The sequence below is a fragment of the Acanthopagrus latus genome, chromosome 1 (genome assembly GCF_904848185.1).
Source record: "Acanthopagrus latus isolate v.2019 chromosome 1, fAcaLat1.1, whole genome shotgun sequence".
In the NCBI taxonomy this organism is placed as follows: domain Eukaryota; kingdom Metazoa; phylum Chordata; class Actinopteri; order Spariformes; family Sparidae; genus Acanthopagrus; species Acanthopagrus latus.
The window spans coordinates 4,266,765-4,291,262 of record NC_051039.1 but is presented as its reverse complement, the minus strand read 5'-3'; the positions used below and the strand labels follow the sequence as shown (position 1 = coordinate 4,291,262).

General features: G+C 44.1%; 1 protein-coding gene across 2 annotated transcripts in view; it reads left to right on the top strand.

Moving 5' to 3' along the window:
* The first annotated feature begins 4,945 nt into the window (after positions 1–4,945).
* Positions 4,946–24,498, top strand: part of LOC119024399 (voltage-dependent T-type calcium channel subunit alpha-1I-like) — a 224,257-nt gene continuing 204,704 nt past the window's right edge. Inside the window, exons 1-2 of one of the 2 annotated variants that reach the window (XM_037107182.1) lie at positions 4,946–5,791; positions 7,111–7,294. The gene's annotated coding sequence lies outside the window, so the exon portion shown is untranslated. Of the gene's footprint in view, positions 5,792–7,110; positions 7,295–16,110; positions 16,737–24,498 lie in introns of those variants that run through there. The other variant, XM_037107191.1, reaches the window with a different exon arrangement.

The following is a 24,498-nucleotide window of genomic DNA, read 5'->3' as shown; positions in this document are numbered from 1 at the left end:
CAACTATCATGCAAACAAAAGAAACACTGCTGGATGTAATCTTTGTTAATTTTTGGTGCAGTCCTAGTCAGGAATCCCAAAAGGCTTTCATTTTGATTTTGTCACCACAAATCAGGAAATCATCCCTGAGAAAGGACAAACGATGCCTCTCCCTGTTCATGATCCCAGTCTGATTTACACCGAGTCTTTTTGTGACCGTCTCAGACTGTGACAGCATCACGCCGTGGCAATGCGATCGCAGCTGTCTTGGTTTTAAAGTGTCGTCCCATAACGACCGCTCAGCTCTGTCAGACGAGCTGCTCTGTTGATGAGCGGACATCAGCGTCCCTTGTCTCTCTTGACCCGGTCCTGTCTTTTTTTTTAACTCCCGTCTTTAACCTCCCTTTAGAAAGACAGATTTCTGGAGATGACAAGAAATTACAGAGCAGATGAGTGCGGGCTGTTAAATGTCAAGAGAGGGAGAGAAGAAGAAGAAGAAGAGTGAGAGTTGAGGGGAGAAGGAGGGAGGTGGGGTGGAAGATAGGTGGGTGAGAGGAGAAAGTTTAAGTGTGTGTGTGTGTGTGTGTGTGTGTGTGTGTGTGTGTGTGTGTGTGTTAAGAGTGGCTGACATTTGAGCTGGGACCAGATTGGTGTTTTGGAGCTCGGTCCATTCGCTTCGGGCTCTTTGTCAGCTCATTTACAGCCCTGAGAGACCAGAGCGGAAGAGAGAGGGGTGAGGGAGCTGAAAGAGAAAGAGTTGGAAAAGAAGAAAAGGTTAAAGCAGATAAGAGGAGAGAATTTAGTTTAGCCGGGAAGTTTAATTCATTCCAGTCGCTTCTTTAAAAGTGAGAAAGAAGATAAAGAAGAAGCAGAAGAAAGAGGTAAATCTAATTTGTGCGGATGAGAACAAGTTTTTTTGGTTTGCAGCTCACAGATGCTTTTGAGCTTGAAAGACAGTTCTGGACTTCACAATATGAAAATGAGAAATGCTGCATGAATTCTCTGAACTCAGAATCTTCTAATGTGTGACCAGTAAACCGCCCGCAGCATGTTCGCGCTCGGTCCAGCTGTTCAGCGATCATTTGTGCTAAATGCTCCCAAAGTGTTTTTTTTGGGGGGCAGGCAGACGATCTGACTCGGTCCTGTTTGGTAGACAATTTAAAATATTTAGCCAGAAGTTCTGATCTTTGAGATTCCAGTCCTGGTTGATGCTGCAACAGGAGGGATCTGTGGTTGGCAGTAATAACTGGCCTCCGGTCTTCATTTTCATGAGTAACTGGAGAATGAAAGGCAGATTCAGTCTTGTGTAGAGATGTAATCTAGGCTTCATAAAGAGGTTATTGTCACTCTGGTATCAGCAAATAGTGGCAACCGGTGCTTCTTTCGTGATTGCATGTCTAAATGGATGCAATGACATCAAAAGGTTGTTGCTGAAAGAAATGAAAAATGGCCCACAAAGAGTTTAATTTAATGAACTTTTTAAAGGATTTTTAATTAGTTAACTTTTGTTTTTTAACTTCATTCATTTCAACACAAGTACAGATTTTGTTATCTTGCAGTAACAGCTTTCAGGATCACACAAGTTGACTTTGCAGGAGGATTATTAATAGGGAAAAAAAAAAAAAGAAGAAGAAGAAAATCACATTTTCAACCAAAAGTGGAGTTTCTGCCAACATCCTGCCATGAATTCTGGAACATCCTCAGCACGCGACCATCAGCCCGTGTTCTGGCTCCAGTAGAACCACAGAGAGGTAAGCACAGAGCATGTGAGACTCCAGTGTACGCTGTCAGCTGTCAAGATGTCTCAGCCAATCAGACAGGAGCCCTGCCGCTCGTTATAAGTGGTCATTATAGTATCACCGCCAGCACAAAGGAGCACAAGTGTCCTTGCTTGCCGATAGAGAGACGGACACTTTCACTGTACAGCACTAGTTTTTTTGTAGAGCTCAGAGGCCTGCAGCTTCCCCGGAGCTCCCGGGTGATGAGGCAGCTCTCTCGGCCATCACAGCCCAGTCAGGGGCCACTAATCTGGGCAACGCAGCCAGGGAGCCACCCTTGGAGAAGGTCCAGCTCCCTCCTCTGTGTGCATACTAATGCAGGTGTCCACATCCTGTACATGTGGCACGATGAATAACGCATGTGCCAACACGTAGATGTCGAGGCTGTCAGCTCACATGTGTGCTGTATAATGAAGCTGTGACAGATGTTCAATGGCACGTACACACACACACACACACACACACACACACACACACACACACACACACACACACACACACACACACACACACACACAGACAGCAGCACTGCATTTTTCCAGACTGCCAGCCAGCAGCTCAGCATTTCTGAGTGCAGAGCAACCTCACAACTTGGCCTGCCGGCATTACTGCAAAGCACCATTTAACTGCATGTGTGTTTGAGTGTTTGAGTGTGTGTGTGTGTTTACATTGCATGTGTCTTCTTACCAGGTTAGTGTTGATGAGTCTGCACTTGGCAGGACGTTGTGAAGCAACATGTGTTGTGTATCTGTGTGGGGGGAAACACTAAGTGTCCATGCGAGTGTCATTGTGTGCCGAGTGCATCCTGTCGCTCCATCCGTGATAACACGGCACACGGAGAGAAGTGCTGCTAATCCACGTCGCTCTTAAAAAAAACCAACAAAAAAACCCCCCACAACAATTAACATACAGGGTATAAATACACAGAGGGAACACTGCAGATCCTTGACATCAGAGGCATGATTATCTGCCGCGCTGATACATTATCGCATTATCATAACCGCTAAGCAGCGACGACGGAGCTCTGAAGCAGCAAAGCGCTCGCTTATCAGGCCTCCTGCCTACTGTGAACGACTGTGCAGTTTCCCCCCCCGAGGAATCTTTCACGAATCACTGACAGAAATCTTTCAGCAGAGGCACATACACACACACACATACACACACACACACACACACACACACACACACAGAGATATCTTGCATCACAAGGCTCAAAACTCATAAATTTGTAATGTATTCAAATTTTACACCCCTGTTTTTCGTCAGCCCACATGTACTTCAGCTGAACCCTCCTGCCTCATACACTTCCACCTGTCTGGGTCAGAACAAACCTAATGCCAAGTTTGCTCCACTGTCAATATTCTTCCGACTATTCCCCAGTTTTAGGACATAGAAGTTTTGGAAGTTGGATGTGCCATAGCCTGAAAATTAAGACCTTTGAATTGGTGAGTTCATATAAATCACATGAGTGATACCACGGGAGGAACTGGAGGAATAGATTATGATGATATTGCCCACATACGAGACAAGTATTAGATGTTTTCTAGTCATTGTCATTCCATTCGGATATGTTTGGGTTGAAAAATATGAGTTTGCTCTACAGCTGCAGACGGGTTTGTCATGGGGAAGGTGGGCTGAGGCAGGATTTTAATCAGATTTTTACATATGTTTCGTTGTGAGATCTCTTTGAAAAACACAGAAAATCTGAAATGATGTTCACAAATGATCAGCGTAAAGACATTTAATCATTCTCTGGCAAGTTCGTTTCCATCCAGGTGAGTGGAAATGTTTGAAATACTAAGAAAGAATCAAAGTATCTCAAAAGACTCTGAGGCTCAGCTGAAAGTTGAAAAGTCGGTGTAGTGGAAGCAGAAACAGTTGATAAATCAGGAGTCCTGTGACTGAAACATCACTCAGGTTTCCACTTCAGAGATGATGAATGGCCGCCGTCAAAAACATCAGACGTGGACCGCTGAGAAGACTTTAACCTTCCTGAGAAGAATTCATAAATGCTACATTTTAATCATGTTCCATCATGATTTTCTTTGTTTGAGGTTTGACCGGTGATCTTTTAACTCCGTCAGTTTCTTCTGCACCACCAGCTGATCATGTGCATGTGCACAGCTCCTTATATTTACACAGCAGCAGTGGGCGCCCGTTATTACGCTTTTTATTTTGACGAGCAGTGTTCTGTCTTTTCAACAACATGCCTCTGAAGGAACACACACATAGACAGATGGACAAAGAGCAGATACTAGCACACTGCACACAGACCGACATGTACCGTCAGGGCCCGGAGAGCTGCATGAGTCTCACATTTAATTATCTACCTAATGATCTCACTGTAGTGCCATTAGACCGAGGAGAAGAGAGAGAGAGAGGGGGGAAGAGAGAGAGATGAGGATGAGATGGGGACGAGATGGGTCCTCTGAGGAAGAGGGAAGGAGTTTCAAGCGTTATCTTGGAGACTAGAAGAGGTTAGAGAGAGTCCTCTCAATTTTCTGGCGGATGGAGTCTCCTGCAGCGTCTGTCATTATGTGTCCGTATGTGGATATACAGGAGCCTTTTTACTGCATTCAACGGCAGCGCTCATCTTATCGCATGAATATTTTATTCACTCCTAATAAATGCTATGGGTGTATCGAGGGAAGATGATTAGGCATCGACCAAGACATCATAAAGCTGGATCAAGATGTCACATTACATAACACATCAAATCACTGAAAAACGATGATATTATTGCTAATACATATCAGTGGTGAACAAGTATAATCCATAAGACTACACACTATGTTTGTAGCCTTTGCTGACATTACTGCACAGATTTAACAACAACAATTTAAAGAATACACTAATTATAAGAGCCGCCAGAGGAAAGCATCAGTAGATACCACACACATGAATCACCACACATGTTTGTAATGGTTGTCACTGAAAAATCAAACATTTAAAGCTCTTTCTAGGCTGCAGCTGAACCTGAATCATGTCTGTCACCCTACAACTGATGGAGCCTTCGCACAGAGCAAAAACACATCTGAGAAACGTCCAGTGGAGAGCCAGAACGAAAGTTTATTGGGATCTTTTTTTTTAGATGTCTTTTCAAAAGTTCACTTGTGATGTCCAAGTGACAACCTTGCAGGGTTCAAAAAAGTTTGTACAATGAAATCTTAGATATCCTTCAGTTCAGTCACAGAAGTCTGAAGAACTTGACATTATTAAAGGTTTTATGGCAGCCAGTTTTTACTGCATGCAGCAAGAACAATAGGGAGGATTCACGCCTCTGGTCTCAGTGGACTCAATGAGGCAAACTGCTTATCAGCTGTGTTACAAAGCTATGTTTAAGTCATCCAACCTTCATCAAGTGTGCTAATGTTGCAAAGCTGGATAACCAACACACGGCATGGGGATGAGGTGCAGGTGTTTTGAGGCGAAGGACTCGGCCTTTGCAGTCTTCGAAGGCGAGTCCTTCAGAGAGAACTTGTTAACTGCGTCAGCCGCTGTTAAATGGGACGGTCTCGCCTTTGGAGCATTTCCTGGTTGTGTCAGCAGATGTTTTGCCCTTACATCACGATTTCTGCCAGCAAAAGTGACAATCTACGCTGCGAGATGTCGCCATTTTCTCTCTTTCGTTCTTCTTTTTCGGGCGTGCAAAGAATCTTGGGACATGTGAGGCCAAGAAGGATAGTAGCAGTGCAACCTCCAAAAAGAGGGAAAAGAAGGAGCATTTGTGGGCTGCATTTGGAGGAGCTTTCGAACTGGGACAGCCTTTGTGAGGCCTTGTGATGTAATTGGCCTTCAAATGCTCCTCTGAAGGATGCAGACCCTGAACTGAGACACAGCAGAAGAGACACAGATGAAGGTAATGAGTGACCAAACTCTGCAAACAGCAAAGGAGCTGATAGGCTGAAGAACACTTGAAGGAGGGAAGAGCTAATGAAGGAGATGCAGAGCAGGTGTGGAGGGAAGGCACACTCAGGTAACATGATTCAACAGCTACAAGACACGTGTGGACGACCGGACGCTGACGCCAGGAGGTGAACATGTTTCACATCTTTAGCAGCTATCTTCGCTCTCATGCATTCACACAAATCCTTTTTTTTATGGTTGTGCTAACATCTAAGAAAGACATTTCCTTTCCACAGAAAAGTTTGTTGGAGTGCTGTTTTCTTGTTTGTCTCACTTGCACAAATCATTGTTTTTGTTTTCATGCTTTTATATTTGATGTCCGTCATCGCTGTGGAAACCAAACACCTCTCCCTCCGTCTGTATCTCTGCGTATCTCAGCGGGCACTTTTTTAAAAGCACTATCATTTCCTTTCTCGCTGCATATCGATGAGGGGATCACAGATTAGGGAGTTGAGATGATGGGAAGCGAGGGAGTTGATGATGAAAAAGAGGAGAGATATTACAGCTCGGGGCCACGAGGGGGGAGGATGTGGCCCAAAGCATTTCAAAGTCATAGATAATCAATAAGCATATTAAGTGAAACTAAACTGATTCATCACACTTATGGAGGACTTTCAGTTGTTTTGGGTTGTTGCATTAGAGATCTTTCTTACTTGGAAGCTGTTAATACTTTCTAATTACATGAAGGCGTTTAAGGTCAGAGAAAATCCTACATCAGCACCAACTTAAAATAACTCAGAGCTATTTTTTGGGAGTAAGAACTCAATCTGTCTCCATCATCTCTTTCCTCTCTAGTTCATTTTCCTCTTTTTCTCTTCATCTCTCGCCACCTTCTGTCTTCAGTGAACATAAAACAGACAGAGCGGACTGATAAAAGAATCAGGACGACTACTGGAAACCACTCTCCCCCATAATTTCATGTCACATTAGGTGGCTTTCATAACTCCAGCTCTTTAACCATCACAGGAGACATTTCAGCTTAAATATCCGTCTCTTTCCTGGAGCAGCACACGGCGGCGCTCTACACTTTGGGTTCTGTGCAGTATTTGAGAACGATAGCTGACCTTTAAAGTGTTGATGCGTGTATGTAAGCTTTTTTGTTTTTGTTTTTTGGCAGGGCGGCGGTCATCGATTTTCAGTCAAAATGGCATCGGTGAAAGACTATCTTGTGACTGATTACTTCATAAAGCGAATCTTATTTGTACCACGTCAGGCGGGGAAAAAAAAAAAAAGTTATCGCCGTGTTTTGGAATACAGAAGTAGTCCAAGGGCGATGTGTCAAATGCCAGAAAGGTCATGATATTAAGAAAATAACTTTGTTTTTCTGATTGATAGTTTACCTGAGCCCGTCTGAGTTGTTGCCATAAACCTCCTCTCTGTGTCTTCTCTTCATGTCAGCGTGACCTCATTCAGCCTAATTTTTTTGTTTTTGCTGCGACATGTTTAGGTCTGTTTGTAGCAGACGCATCACTTCTACATCAAGGTCGCTCCAGCTGAACCTCGAGTGAGTTGAAACGGAGCAGGAACAGGCTCATCTGCAAAACATCCCTCCCCCTACTGCGGCTGTTCCACGGCCCATCAAGCCAGCTACGGCCAACATCTGTCAACATGGAGTGTGCTGCATCCTTAAGGTAAAAGAAAGAATCCTCTCCACTTTATCTACCAGCTTCACATTCACTCTACACAGTACAATGACATTCTTCAAGACACAGAAGCCCTTGAATTCATCGAATGCTTCGGCGTTCTGAAGTGGTCTCAGTGATCAGAGCATTGACTGGCTGAGTTCTCACACCGTCAGAGGGTGAAAGGACGACCTGGTGGAGGACAAACTGCAGCCAGTCCTCACTGCGATGAGGACTTTCTCCTCAGGGGACCTTTCTTCATGTGTGATCAGCACTTCGCTGTTTGTGACCGGAATACTGTGCTACGCCTGTTCCTGATCACAAAATAATCTCCATAAATTTCGGTGCTGTGAAATCATTGTTGACATGAGTGCTTCAATGTCACGGCAGCTTCGGTGTAACGTCTTTCTTTTGATTTTTAAAATATTAAGCTAACCTTGATTGATATTAAGCTCATTAAGTTAAATAAAGCTGCCACTTATCTCGGTCCAACTGAACTGGCTGGCTTTCATTATTGAATTAAAGAAACAGCAAGACTGTAATCAGTTCTATTTACGAGCACATACTTGGACACTTCAGGATTGTTTTCATATGATATAGTTTCACCAATAAGGCAAGGCAACTATAATTTATAGTCCAGTTGGCTGCTTGTTTTTCTTAGCCTAAATAACTACCCATAACTCAGATTTTCCTCTCAGTGATTCAAACAGATCTCATTCTGCATTAACTGCACACTGACCTCTGGCAGAGCTGGAAAAATGCTAACAAACATGGATGAAATCAATTCAGAGAAACAGACTGTTGGGCAGAAACATCAACTCTTAAACTCTTAAATATTTCTTAATTAACATAAAAACACAATAAGTGCTCGCAGCAACCGATACCATATCGTCCATGTCATCTGAAATCGACCTCGGCAAGACGTATACAACACTCGAGCCAACTGATCGGAGCAAAGGTAACAAATATGAACCCGCTGCCGGGCTGAATATTGGCATAAAACCACACGGCAGTTACATTTTCAGGCCGCTTTCTGCTCATTTATCAAACCCTATACACGGCTGCTTGGCTCCTTGTTTTTTAACAGAAAAGTTTCCCCTCAGCTACAGAGCTGCTTTATTATTATTATTATTCTAGTGGCACTTAGACGTTATATCTTTTCTCTGGATGTTGTAAGTCAGACCTTCACAGCCTTTGCTAGTTGCTTTTAGCTCATTCCACTGTTGCTCTCCTTGTGAGTTCGCCCTGTACAAGCGCGTGTGCAGACGCAGACTACTTGGAATAAATAAAAATCAATCAGGATGTGTACTACCGTGTCACGCTGCCTGCCATATTTCAGTGGGTCTACCTTCTTATATTCCCTGCGGTCCATCACCCGTATGTATGAGGACCTGATGTGAAAAGAGACAAGTGGGCATTGAGAGGACAGGAGGAACGTGACCGAGGTGCACAACGACCTCTCCGCCTCTGGGGTGGGATTGCTCACGAGCATCTCGGAGGCTGCTCGACCTTCCTTGTTCTGTTTGCAGTAGCCGGGGCCAAGGTGAAATCCAATAAGATTTTGATAAACCACGCTGTCACAGCCGCTGTGTGCTGCTCTGTGTGTTTCTGCGAGCGGCTGTGGGTAAAATAAAGAGGAGGCGAGAGACTTGATGTGCCTGAGTGCACTGGTGCTATAACGTAGGCTCATCACCTGCAAGTGTGTTTTTTTTGTCCCTTGTTTGGTCTTACAGGAAAGATTCAACCATGTATTGAAGTTCCAGATTCATCCTATGTTTTAAGATATTACCCAACTTTGAAGAGCCCTTGCATGGTGTTCTGTGAAATATTGTACAGACTAATACAGAGTCTATACGACCTGTATTTGATTATTTTCTTGTTATTGCTGTTTTCTGCCGATTCTTGCCGTCAACCATTGGGCAGAGATGTATAGCCCACAGTCAATAGCAGCACACAGCCTGTGAGGTCAGGGATCTATACGTTAGGGCAAGTCAGAATTATTTTGATGGCATATTTTTATTGATAACAGGACCGAACAAAGAAAGGCAAAAGCTGCGTGTGTGCGTTTGACCGAGGGCGGTGCTGAGAAACGCACATACACACTAATTAAAGAGGCAATCTATGGAGAGGACGAAGCTTTGGCTGAATTTTGATAAAGTCCTGCAGAGCGGCACCTTCCTGCAGGGCTGTGCGGAGGTGTTGGCATGTATTTGCATTTTTAGATCATATCCAAGAATCTGAAACAATCAGAAAAGAACAATTTGCTTCTCTAATTGACTCCTTTGTTTTTGTTAACGCAGCTCCCTCTCTTCGTTCTCTCTCCGACTCATTTGACCGACGCTGCTCTCTGTCTTGTTGAGATGGAGAGGAGTGGCCATCTCTGAAAAGTTTGTTTTTTTTTAAACTGCAATTAACAAATTCTGGTGTCAGAAGTAAACCTGTTAAAACTATCAATTTTCATGCTATAATATGAAAAGTGAAAACAGAAATATACAAGTGAAAACAAAGGAAAATTTCTGAAACTGCCCCTCTTTTTAATCAATCTTTCTATGCATATCATCAGATACATTTATTATATTGAACATGATTGAGGCATAAATAGATGTTAAATCTGACATTGCTGAATCCAACATTAACAACTGGATTTTAAACTGAGGTGTAGAAAATACAACAGTGGACAGATCTCCAGCACGACACTCAGACTAGTCGTTTGCTTTACTGTCTGAGGAGTGTTATATGTTTCAGCCCTTCACTGTCGAGCAGCTTGAAATGTAAGTAGCCAGGGAGAAAAAAGACAGAGTGTGTTGAAATGCTAAGAAGTTGTCAGTTTTAGTCCGCAAACAGCAGAAATATGATATGAAACACGATAAAAGTCGGCACCTGCTGAGTTAACTGTTGGGTTATGGGCACAATATCATAAAAAACATGCCACATGCCCCTCTGCAGAGCTGTACCAAGATACAATAAAATCCTGTTCCCCCTTTCGAGCTGAAGGATTTTGAGCATTGGATTGGACACAAACAGCTTTTCAGAGTCACATGAACAGTTGCTGAGGACTGAGTATCCATACCAACTGGTTACAGTGACATTCAGTGTGATTAAGAGACCAAAGGCCTCAGAGTGGATGTTATGTTTCTGACAAATAAAGAAGCTTAACTGCAGTAATTGTCCACCCCTGACAACAGGCCAGCAGAGAAGCAGGCCTGAAAAGAGAATAACAGTGATTGCTGAATAGAAATAAATAAATGTCCTCATCCTATTAGCTTGATTACATGCTGGGGTTTTTTTTTTCTGCCATTGCTGCAAGAGAAGGGGAATAAATGAACCAAAATGACCCAGGTCACACAGAAAAGTAAACTAGGAGAGAGGATTTTTGTAAAGATAAACATTTCTATCAAAATATTAGCTGCTGCTATTTTTTTTTATCTGTTTGCACTATTCCCACTGCCTCAAAGCTCAACAAGCTCCAGTGAAGCAAACATTCGCTTGATGGGCAACAACTGCAGCGATGATGGGGCTGCTGGGCCAAGTGGTGCGCGAAGCCAAGAGGAGGCAAAACATCGCAAATAGCTCTAATGATGACGGATATTAGGAAGAAGAAGATGACCGGCATCCAGATGCCTCAGGAGAACCGTGTGCTGTTCAGTCAGCAGAGATCTGCTCCATGTTCCCATCAGTGATCTGGATCGCATATTCTTACACTGCACGCCATTCCATCAATAATGGATCAGCTCTTTGTAACGTACTTGCATCTCATCTACTCTGTAAAATGTGCATGCATAATGAGAATTCAGACCAAACATAACAAAGTGCAGTCGGGGTGGATCAGACGTATGTGTTGTGTTTTCATTTTCATCAGACAAATCAAGATTCCAAACAGTCTGGCGTCTATCAAAGAACCATTGATCTTCAGCAGACACTGGAATCAATGATCAGCGTGACAAACTGAACTGGACGTCGATACGACGATGTAGTGGCTGACATTTATTTACAGACATGAGGTGAATTCATTGATTTGAACACAGCTTACACGCACCACGTCAGGTGGTATTAAACTAAAGTATGTACAATTTGCACTTTAAAACATCTAAACATGATTCGACCTTTGCTCTGTATTTTTATTGACCTAGACCTAGAAACCCACAGGAAGGCTGGTTTGACCAGCGACCTGAAAGTGGAGGACTCTGTAAAGACACTCCCACACTCTGTAAGGACACTCTCACACTCCGTAAGGACACGCCCATACTCTGTAAGGACACCCCCACACTCTGTAAGGACACTCCCACACACTGCAAGGACACTCCCACACACTGCAAGGACACTCTCACACTCTGTAAGGACACTCCCACACACTGTAAGGACACTCTCACACTCTGTAAGGACACTCCCACACACTGTAAGGACACTCCCACACACTGTAAGGACACTCCCATACTCTGTAAGGACACTCCCACACACTGCAAGGACACTCTCACACTCTGTAAGGACACTCCCACACACTGTAAGGACACTCCCACACATGGTTTAAAAGCCTGCAACTCCCCTTCATCACTGATGACCGTTGCAGCGTTGACCTTTGTCATGTGGTCACAGTTTTGTTGAGTTTTTTACTCGGATTATCCCAAATGTTCTCAACAATGTTCAAACCCAGAGGACCTGCAAGTTCATTCAAGGTAGCGGTGCGTTTCATTTGGTCACCTGGCACTTCATTTCTGGGTGAACAGTACGCAATTCATTGGTGACAGACGATGTTGAACGTGACTAAACGCAGCTTATTATTTTAACACATTACCTCATCTATGCATCTGATTTCTCCCTGAGTCTCGTCAGATGAAGTTTTCTCTCATCTGCAGTTACAGTAAGCAGTGAAGTCAGTGATTCTCACGCTGCTCCACAACATTATCAAACTTCTGCTGTCGCTTTCAATGTTTTGATTCAAAGAGACCCTCAGCAGAAATTACACACTGTGTGTTTAACTAACATCCCGCTTGGTGCCAAACATTTTGGCAATGAGATCAGCCCCGGTGGAGGCATCGAGAGGTGACGAATCAGTTGTTCGTCTGTCTCATATTGATATATCCCAGCAAGCATGCAATATTAGCTACATCCTGGTGTACCATCAGCTGGTGAAATCAGCCAAAAAACACACTCGGTGTATATGGAACATCACAGGACAACGCGATGCTGATGTTGTGCATATCGACCGCGCTGAAAATGTTTAAACTTCAACTAAACACAAAATCAGAGGCTTGATTAGAATGTAAAGATGAAATGAAATCAATTTCAAACAGAAACACGAGTGACTCTCCAGTGGTCCTTTATCAGACAGCCGAATGATCTGACTTTAATAGTTTTATGATTTCGAAAAATGCAGGTGGTTCGTGTCGGTAATGATCTTGAAACTCTGCAGTCTCAGCTCACAAGTTTACCGGCGTACCCTGGCTGACCTCACATCGTTCTGTTCTCAGTCGTAAAAGGATTTGTCGCAGTGGATCTAGTGGGTCAGCCATGCAGTATATTTGAGTAGCATGACCGGGAGCGACACAGACACCCATTTATACATTTGTATCTCCTCCTGGTGCCAAGACTAATTATTAAATTACAGTTATGAGTTAACCTCTCACATGTGGAAATGCACAGGGGAAGGAAGCGTTTTGATTATTTTTTTTGGCCTGGGTGTGAAAAACAAGTGGACAAGATTTTTGTGTCTGTTCCATCTGGTCCGCTGTTTGCTTCGGGCTGTACAAACAAACAAACCGGTGCCGGATGATTTTACAAATCATCCAGTTGGAGATAAATGGGGAGTTGCAAAGGTTTTCTTTGTCTCGGCAGATTCTTCCAAATGGAGACGTAGCGGAATAAATCCTAAACTGCTGCATTTTATCTTAGTTTCCTTGTTGCTGTCCAAAGACTTTTTTAACGCTGCTTGTTTATTCATCTCTGCTAAATGTTAAACATCAACATTCTTAGATTCTGGTTCTTGTATGGCGTCATTATGAGACTCAGGCTGTAGACTGCTATGTTGCTATGTCTTTGTTTTCAGTGTCATTCCCAGCTGATGTTTCACAAAAATGAATAAGTTGTTACATAAACTAGCTTTTTTTTTTTTTTTTTTAAAGCGAGCTTCAATTTGTGTTTGTTTACATTCATCGCAACTTTTTTACTTACTGAAGTAAGAAAGACTCACTGTCACTGGGCTGGATTGAAACAGCTCAGTGGTTTTTAACCTTTCGTGAGGTTGAAGACGTAGTTTTTACCGTTAAAGCTGAATGTTTTCTCAAAAGTTTATGACCAGATGAACTGATTTTGGGGGGAAGTGGCTCGAGCTAAAGAACACAGCACGAAATGAAAAAGTAGACTGAGAATACACGAACGCTAAATCACAAGGTTGTAACTGAAATCGCTGAAAAAAACTTGAGACTGAGGCCGATAACGGGCGGCTGAACTGAAAAGAACAAAATCCTGGTTGTGACTTGTTGTTTGGGTTTTTGGCTTGAACTGACGCATCAGTACAAACGCTGCTATGACAACATGAAGTACAGTATGAGTTTGATATAAGACCACACACTGTGTTCACAATCACAGTTGTCAAGTTGCAGTTGTGTGTGTGAAAAGAGCCACATCAGTGCTAGAATGAGTCATATTTGTCCTGGCTTGTATTGTGTATCTTTGTGTGTTTATTATCTTAAATAATAAAAAAAATATTAAAAGATAATTATGCGCCTGTTCTGCTACTCAGTAAAGTAACATGACAGGTCTGTACAGTCTAAACTTTTCTTAATTCCACTAATTAGATGGTTGCTACATATAAAAAAAACATGTTGTATTAATGTATTCATATAATCAACAGGGTGTGTGTGTGTGTGTGTGTGTGTGTGACTCACAGCATTTGCATAATAAAGCAGGTGAAGCTGAAAGGAAAAAGGGGAAAGAGGGTGGTTGTATTCCCCAGCAGCACGCTGACACGGGGAGGGGGCCGCCGGTTCAGAACCGGAACATGCTGCCTGTACTCTGGGCCGAATGTACCGAAGGGTTTCTAACAGTGAATGAGGAAAAAAAAAAAAAAAAAACACCCAGAAGTGACCCGGTGCTCCGCGCGCTGTCCGCGGTGCTGAGCCGACAATCTGTTTTCTCTGCCCACACAGTCCAGCAGCTCCCTCTGTCCTCCATCACACTTACTGTTTTTCTTTTCCTGTGTGTGTGTGTGTGTGTGTGTGTGTGTGTGTGTGTGTTATCTCTCACTTCCTTTTTTGCTTTTTCATTCCACCGCTCAGTTTGTCTTGCGCACACGCACACACACACACACACACACACACACACACACACACACACACACACACACACACACACACACACACACACACACCACTGACTCTGACGCTCTCTCTCTCTCTCTTGCACGCACGCGCCCCTGTTAAAATATTTATTTCCGACACCTCAAAGGCCTCGTGTCTCTCTCTCTCTCTCTCTCTCTCTCTCTCTCTCTGTCTCTCTCTCTCTCTCTCTCTCTCTCTCTCTCTCTCTCTCTGTCTCTCTCTCTCTCTCTCTCTCTCTCTCTCTCTCTCTCTGTCTCTCTCTCTGTCTCTCTCTCTCTCTCTGTCTCTCTCTCTCTCTGTCTCTCTCTCTCTCTGTCTCTCTCTCTGTCTCTCTCTCTCTCTCTCTCTCTCTCTCTGTCTCTCTCTCTGTCTCTCTCTCTCTCTCTCTCTCTGTCTCTCTCTCTCTCTCTCTGTCTCTGTCTCTCTCTCTCTGTCTCTCTCTCTCTCTCTCTCTCTCTCTCTCTCTGTCTCTCTCTCTGTCTCTCTCTCTGTCTCTCTCTCTCTCTCTCTCTCTCTCTCTCTCTCTCTCTGTCTCTCTCTCTGTCTCTCTCTCTCTCTCTCTCTCTCTCTCTCTCTGTCTCTCTCTCTCTCTCTCTCTGTCTCTCTCTCTCTCTCTCTCTCTCTCTCTCTGTCTCTCTCTCTGTCTCTCTCTCTCTCTCTCTCTCTCTCTCTCTCTCTCTCTGTCTCTCTCCTTCTCTCTCTCTCTCTCTCTCTGTCTCTCTCTCTGTCTCTCTCTCTCTCTCTCTCTCTCTCTGTCTCTCTCTCTCTCTCTCTCTCTCTCTCTCTCTCTCTCTGTCTCTCTCTCTGTCTCTCTCTCTCTCTCTCTCTCTCTCTCTCTCTCTCTCTCTCTCTCTCTCTCTCTCTCTCTCTCTCCCACCCACCTGTGTCCTGCGCTGGAGACAGAAGTCCTACTGTGGGAAAATAAAACACGTGTTTAAACACGATGTTTATTGTCATTGGTGACTTTAAGAGAAACGTATCGATCACACGCTGACTCACAGGCTGTCACTTTCAGTTTTCTTTCTTTTCTTTTCTTTTTTTTTTTTAATGTTGTTCGCTGAGAGGAAATCACCCGCGGAGCCCGTCGATGTTTCGTGCGTAGGCTCAAGCAGCGACTGCGGGGCAAACTGTTGATACAGCCCAGCCTCCAGCCTCCAGCCTCCAGCCTCCACCCCTCCCCGCCTGGAAATGCACGGGGCACCCACCAAACAGCCGCAACAGGCAGGTGTAGTCTCCACTACCTGTTTCAGTCCTCCGCGAGGGTTTACCGGCTCCAGTGAGTCGCATTTGCGCATCAGTTGAGGAATTCCCCGAGTTTTGGAGAGGCGAGCTGCGCACGGAGACCTCTAGTTTGAAACCCGGTGTCGGCGCGGGCGGTGGACGGTATCCTTCAGTTTATCTGCTGTGTCTGAGATTCAACAGGGGACACCGTTTTGGGAAACCACCTGGGGGTCGTGGGGGCATTTATTAAGAGAGGAGAGACTGGGGGGGTCACAGGGGGCTCGCCGGGAGACACTCATGCGTGTCTTCTTCGATTCTTCCCTCCTTTCTCTCTCTGACGGTTCGGCGACACCGACCTGCCATCCAGAGCCGACTGTACCCTCTCCAGACTCCGGTGCGCAGCGCGTCTCCCTGCGCTGATGGAGCGATTACGCCCCTGGTTAACTCGGATGCCACTTCTGGGCCCCTCGTCTACAGCAGGCCCCCTGTTTCGGTGAACACAAGAACGGAGAGACAGACGGGAGAGGAGGAAGGACAGGAAAAGACACGTGGATTCCCGAGGCGCACCGTTCGGATCCGGGTCTTATTTTGATGCGCGCAGGTGTCCAGTCCATCAGCCTCTCTGCCTGAACTGCAATCTTCTACAGTTGTGCGCAAAAACTAGAAAATGTTAAAGAGGAAGCGGTTCAGCCACACAGGAGCGCTCCTGCTCGGATATTTGCTTTTGGTTTAAGAGGAAATCGCTCGGATATCAACAAACCTCTCCAGCGGAGACGCAGCGGAGGCTCTGGAGTTACAGAGAGCAGGGGAGGAAGATTTGGGAAGTAGATCTTATGATTACGGATTACCAGGCTCCTTTTTTCTTCTTCTTCTCCTCCTGAACTACTGTCGACGCTCTTTTGATGTCTGAAAAGGTAAAAAGCAACATTTTTTTCCCCTCCATATTCCCCCTGAGTGCTTATCTAATGTTTCCCAGAACGAGTGTCCGTCGAATGTGATATGAAGTCTGTGATAAGGGACGTTACCATCAATACAAACCTGAAATCACTGAGAGGTTTATTTCTGTGTGATTTAATGCAGCGTCTTCTCACTTTTCAACATCAGCCTGACACCAAGTAGCTCTGAAAAAAAACAAAAAAAAAAACAGTGCGCCTTTAGGTAGAAAAAATGAGAAGCGAATTAAAAATACAAAAAACAATTCGGAAAGAACAACTTGTTTCGTGTCCAAAGACGCAAAAGCGACACACACGTCATAACATGAAACATCTATTGTGGGATCGTTTAATTGTTCAGTGGGCAGAGTGTGTCCTGGCTGTCATGTGAGCCTGAGAATTGAAGAGGAGGAGAAATTAATCTCATTAAATAAATTAACGAATCCATCAAATGGAGGCCAGTTTCTTTCTTTCTTTCTTTTTTTTTTTAATATTTCATTGTATGGCTCTGGGTCAACAGGTCCGGTCTCTCTCTCTCTCTCTCTCTCTCTCTCTCTCTCTCTCTCTCTCTCTCTCTCTCTCTCTCTCTCTCTCTCTCTCTCTCTCTGCACATGAAAAGGAAAAAAAAGTGAATACTGAAGAAAATATTGATCCTGATTCCTTTTGGATCAGTCCGATGCCGACACGGTTGTTTAGGCAGATCTTGGCTCTCCTGCACTCTCCTGTATTGATTTCCAGCAGCAGAGGCGATCAACAGGGGACGCTCTTTCTTTCAGCTGATTTCCAGTGTAACCCCTCTGCCTTCTCTCCTATCCATGAGGTTTTATTGCTGCAGGTTATTTCTACAAGGTGTTTTTTTTTTTTTTTTGAGCTAAAGCTGCTGCACAATGGGCACAGATGGATACAATAGATGCTCGTGATGGTGAACAGGCGGTTTTGTATCAGTGTTTTTGATCTGCAAACAGACAGGTGACGGAGGGGGAAACAAAAACATACATACACATGCAGATGTGTCCATACAGGTGCACTGAGTGGCACTGTTAAGCAGATAACATAAGTTGGTTCTGATTCTGTGTCAGGAGGGCAAGAGGAAAAGATCTGGGTGACTCAGAAAGGGGGTTCATTGATCGGGCGCGGGTGACAGCAGCTTCACTCACAAAGGTTGTTCAAGTGGCAAGAGTCTGAATTGACTGAATCAACATCTGCAGTTTGATCTATGGTAGCAACATCAATCAACAGGGTCGGACACTGTGGCGAACCCGCATATTTGACGAGTGTGATGCTTCTACATTAGCAATGTTACAAAGGAAAACCAGAAACTCTCCCTCAGGTGACTCCTGACTGGACGTCATCAGACCGTGCCGAGCAAGGAGCCGCCCTGCTGACAAATCACGCAGACGGGCATATTGTGGCAGGGTGGCAGTGCGTAACCTCCTCATTAACAAGATGAATGCACGTTAGAGTTCAGTGGTGCAAAAACCAAAAAAACATCACAGACGTGAATATAGGGATATGATCAGATGAGTCATCCCTTCGACTCATTCTCAACAAGTGGGCGAGTGCATGCGTGGCGTACGAAAAGAACAGTACAGGCCTGAATGCTTGACCCTACAGCGAGGGAATCCACTGGCTCTCATATGTTGTGTGGGGAAGGTGTTCGGCACCAGCAGAGGGAAGGGCTCACTGCAGATCAATACGAAGTTGTTCTGAGTGATTGCCTTTACGCTTTGATGAAACATTTTGGAAGTGGTCCCTTCCAGGATGACAACCCTCCCATCCACAGAGGGTAGGACGGTGATGTCAAAGAAGTATTTCACTGCTGGCAAGACGGCTCATGCATAAAGCTGGGCTGTTAATGCAGTAGAAAGAGAAAGCAGAGGAAGAAGGCTTGGGTAATCTCTTTTGCTCAAAAGGTGGAAAACTTCAACAGCGCTGATGCGTGACATACTGCGAGTTGGGCGCTGCTTGGTTTTGGCTCGTCGGCCGCTTTTAAACAGGAAACTGTCTGGAGGGTTAGGGTTAGCTGGTCGCAAACAATACCTAAGAATCCACAAGCTGATGTTTTTTGCATCTTTTTTACGGGCTCTGAGTGCAGGCAAGATGGAGATACGTTTACCACTGTCAATTTGCATATACTACCAACATTTTAAGTGATACATAGCTGGCTGCCTGATAATCATATGCTATGGCCTGCTACGGCCAAATCTCAATTCCAATTGAACATCCAATCCACCTCTATCATCATCAAACCAGGTGAGGGATTATTGCTTAGAGGAATTGTGTTCTATCTGTCAAGAGGATCAGAAACTATTAAGGCTATGAATCTGTCGTGGCGGCACGTGGTTGCCGAATACTTTACAGAGAACCTTTTATGTTGGTATTTCCTTTTATCTGTCACCCGTCTGTATATATTAAAATGGGTTTGATGTGATACATTCATTTGTGCAGTGATTGAAGTGCGTGTTAGGATTGGTATGGAGGCGGGCGGAAGGAGGGGATGGAAAGATAGATGGATACTGACTGCAGTTTGGCTCCACATAAACAAAACACTTTGTGTATCGTTGCCGCTGGAGAAATCTGATTAAAGAGTGAAGATGCAAGAGGATGAAGGCAATTAAAACCCAGAGGATGACATTTCATCTCATCGCTAAGACTGATCAGAAGGAGGGGTGTAATTGGCTCATTACTTGTTCCCTTGTGCATGCTTGGCCTATCAAATAAGTTCAACGTTTATGACAGCAGCATGACATCTCCATCTTAACCTTGATACCACTTGATACCTTTTGATTTCCTTTTCCATTCCTAATAATCGCTCCTCTAAGGTGGGTTTTTGCTGACAGCTCATGATCTTGCTTCACATTCACATGCTTGATTTTGTAGCCCGCAGGTGAGAGTAGTGAACTTGTGACCGCAGGGCTGCCAGTGCAAACCCCGGGAGGGATCTGTGATTGGTAGGAGAAGACTAAGACTTTCATCTGAAAACTGCTGCGGTGCTCTCAAGCAAGGCACTCAATTCCCAGCTGCCTCATTGGTGCTGCTGAGCTGAACCCACATTGTCCTGGGTATCTCCCAGTTGTAAATGTGTTGAAGCGTATGATTTTTAAACATAATAATACTGGTAGAATTACTGAGACAAACAAAAACTGTTCCCCTCATTTACGCGTGTGAGTTCACCCAGTAGTATAACCGGGCCTTGGATGTGTCAATCAACCGTACTTAGTCAATCAAATGTAATTGGTGTGATCCATTTGTCTTGATTCTTCCAGCCAGTGTGGGGATTTGAACCCAGTGGCCTTGAGTCACTAATCATTACCAGCTCCATCACCTAAATCCCAAAAGAAGTTGATACCTCCATATGCTGATGACACCTCAGCTTTCCCACGATTTATTTTACCCTCAGGCTACACAAGGCTAATGTGTGCACAGCCTTGAAAAAAAGCCTGCTCTTCTTAAATTAGACATTGCTCATTCATCCTGGAGGAATGAGACCTTCCTCTCAGAGAACTGATTTATTTGGCTGTTTTGTAATATGGAAAAATAAATACTGTCATACGTAAATACAGAGAGGAAAACATACCTGCTTGTCCTTAGTTGAGCAACAACACCGTTCCATGTTTCCTCCTTCACAATTTTGTCTTTATAAGCCACCTCTCTATGATTTCTCGGAGCGGGGGATGGATTTGAACCACACGTCTTCTGCGGATGGGAAAGCCAGCCAGAGAGCTGTAAGGTCCAATCCATGGCTATATTTATTGGTAGAGATGGACCCTCCAGAAATTGATGTCACAGCTTTTAACATCTACAGTACATTCCGTTTTAATTTGAATTTCGCGTTTATTCTGAAGGGATCTCAAACACAGGTCACGGTGCAAACTGCAAACATGACTGGAATCCTGTTCCTCCTCCATTCGTTCTGGCGCAGCCACATCTGTGAGTGTGAACCAGGAATGCTCCCTCGCCGCGGGGACTCTTACCAGATATGGTATTGTGTGTCTGTGTCACGTGCACCTGCCTTGTTTTTTTTCCTCTTCTAAAAATAGAACAAACAAACAAACAAACAAACAAAAAAAAACAGCGTTTGAATACTGATTTTGACATGTTTTATCACGGCAAGGGAAGAAGCTTTCAAACGTCAAAACATTCAGGTCAACTCAAGAGAAGATGTAGGAAATCAACCACATGTTGGCATATAAAACCAAAGATGTGTTGCAGTTCAAAGGCTGGATCCTTCAAACGATGATGCTTTGGGGGCATTTAGGGTGAACAAAGATGCCTGAGTTGAACCAAAGCTAATGGAAAGTGTGTTTTTGGTTGCAAGCCTTGTAATTCCCTCAGGGAATGCACACACTTTCAAATTTCATTTGAAGTTCACTGCCTGTTTAACTCCGTACAGCCAACAGTTGCAGAATTACATCAGTTTTAGGCTTCGTTGGTTGCGTTTGTACGTTTGAACGCTCCAGACTCCAACTCCATCTCACTTCCCGTGTGCGTTAACCTCTTATGGGAAGTCTCATGTGGCCTGTGTGTGGGTTTTAGTGTGGCTGTAGTCCTTTCACTGCATGATCTCTGGGTGACACGGCTGCTGAGAGTTTAATAGAAGAATCATGAGTTTTAGTGTGTGAGGGAGAGAGACACACCACATAAACACATAATACAGCTGTGGTTGCATCGCTCGCTCTGCCTTTGGCGTCCAGTGTATCCATGGCTGTAAACGGGGTGAAAACTTTCTGAGCATTACAAAGACTTCCGTGATTATTTTAATTACTGTTGCCAGGAGACAACTGGGAGCATTTTTTTCTCTGGATTTTGTTAAGTTTTTTGTTGCTGGAGATATTGCTTAGCTACATTGTAAGAAAAAACAAAGAAAAAATGTGCAGTATGCTTATTGCAGCCTGTCCACAGTTAAACAGACAGCAGACACTGAGCAGGAATGTCCAAGTCTGTGAGACTGTAACAAATATTAATCATTTTAGAAAGCGGGACAACACATGATGGAAAGTGTTTGGTTATGGTGTTGTTGTGGAGACCAGAAAACACATTGCGTTCTGCGACTGGCTTGAAGCAGAAACATCTGGACCTTCCATCTTAGTACAATCCATACAGTGCAAGTGTGCAGCAAATGGTGGGCTGTGATATCACTTTTAAAATATAGCATGAAGGTTTGAGAGTGCAACAGCAAGAAAAAAAAAGTGAGCACCAGAGCAAACTGACATTCCCTCAAGGTCGGACACCACACACCCTCCACCTCCTCCACCCAATCCAATCCCTTTATCCATAGAATCAACTTGGTCAGACACCATTTCTCTGGCCAAGGTGGTGGTGCGGAGGGGGTGGGGGTCCGAGGCCAATGACCATGAGCCAATCACGGTTTGCAGCTGAGTAGGTGTGCCTGACCTACAGTGGACAGCTCGATATTGTCTTGGAGGAAGGGTGAACAGGGGGTCGCCTCGTGATTGTTGGCGCCTCTGCATGTGTGTTCCTGCTCTTGATAAGACTTGTTACTTTCTTCTCTTATTGGTCACTTCTTTGCCGCAGATACACATGCTTGTTGAGCTGATGGGCTGTTTGTGTGTCTGTGCTTGTGTTTGCTTTGTATGTACCGTGCAGAGTATCTCAGCAGCGCTGGTGCCGTGGAGCAGCGTTTTGATGAATGGGTCCCCATTTGTTTGTGTCTTAGGCTATCAACCACAGCACATAGGTGCCATCACAAACAGCAGGGTGGCACAATACATTCCATAACAAATGTGGAGGGAGGCAATGCAAAAAGAAGAAAACAAAATCCAGTGTACACAAGCCATTTCACACGAAGCGGCAGAAGGAAAACAACACAACAAATCACCCAACGTAAAGATGAGTTAAAGTAGATCTGGGAGTCAGTCCAATGTAAGGGGACTGTATGAATTCCAAGACACACAACAAGTGAGGAGAGAAATCATTTACAGAGTCATCTTTACTAATATTTTATAAGGAAATAAATACATAATGCTCGGGGATACACACAGAAACACTGAATGTTAACATATTCTGAAAAACAGAATGCCATAGGGTACCTGGAAGAATTCTTCTCTCAGTCACCATCTAAACTATTGACTTTTACGTCAGTTAATCTTTAATGAAATTTCTGGCCTTTGACAGTATGTATAGATATTTCACATGGGGTCATAAGTGTAGGAGCTTACTGGCATAAATGATTACATACAGTAACTAATGCTGACAAGTGTGAAGACACAAAACACACAATAGAGTAGAAATCACTCTGCATTCAGTGTACAGGAGCAACGTGCTGCATTTTCTTCGACAACAGCTACACAATGCGCTGGATAAACATGCCATTATCTGGCTGCAGCGTGCGGAATGGAAATAAATCCTTCGGGAGACTGGCCACTCTCCTCAGAACGGTGTCAATCCTCCTGAAAAGGCTGTCAAACCTGTCCTGAACCATGTCAGAACGTATCAGATCAGTCCTCAACAAGGAATGCTTCCAGTATGTCTGGGGGATTGAAAGGAGATGGGGAGGAATCTACTTTGCTTTTATTGCCCTGAGAACTTCCCACCAATGTTTTAATGATGTTTGGATCTGGTTATAACAGAGTCAGGTGTTTTGGACTTCATCATGCTGGTCCTGAAAGTAGTACTGAATTTCTTCAGCCATGTGTGCAGAGGGGAATTATTTGGAATACGGCGTCAGGGAGCAGTATTGAGTCTTTTGACCTAATGACTCCCAGGAGATTGCCGGTTCCACCATCACAGATACATTGTTAAACACACAGTAACAGTTCACTGTGGGTTGAGGAGACCCGGTGGCTTTCTACAAATGTAAACCTGTCCAGATGAAGGGGAAAGGATGAAAGAGAATTGTTATTACTTTTCATCGCTGAAGGCTCCAGTTTTTATGCTCCTGATATGAGGTTATATGTCATTTTGCACCAGCCTTGGATTGTGAATGACAGCCATGCTTTTGAGAGAGAGAGGGTTTGGGAATCTCTTTATGTAGAGTTTTAGTGGAGACTGTGTCACAGAGGTGTTGATTCACTTCTATAATTCACATCTTGAGCGTGTGCGTTCATGCTTTTAGCAAATTTTCCTCTTAAAACTCCATCTGTCCCTGTCAGCGAGCTTTGACTTATAACTCCCTTTCGCTCGTTGCCAAAGACTGTTTACTTCCGTGCCATGTTGAATAATTTAACAGTTTTTGTGACAGATTCACCTTCAGTTTTGAACGCCGACTGTTTGGCTTGTTTGGACCTCCGCTCCCTCAAGGTGTTCTCAGAACTCTTTTTAGGAGGGTGGTGACTGTCAAAGTTTATCAAAGGCTGACACATATTTCTTGTGGGTATTTCATTTTAATCACAAACCTGTTTGGCGGTCCTCAGACTCCTGACTTAGCGCACACGTCTTAAAATGGGATTATGTCTTATCGAATTTACATCATCTCTGTAAACCTGTCTAACAGTTGCACAAGGAAGCATAAAAGAAATGAGAGATGGTGGTATTTGCTGCTTTTTCGCTGTATACTAGTTCCTTTGGAATTTTCACTGTTGGACAGACAAAGAAAGCAAATGAAGACATTGCCTTGACCTTTAGGAAATTGTGATGTGTGTTTTTTTCACATTTTTTCAACATTTGGTTGACTAAACATGGAATCAATTAGAGCCCTACTGATGTATCAGTCGATATTATTACATTGGCTGACATTCGCCTATCGTAGCCAGTCTTAGCTTGCATGACACCCCTGGGCGAACCT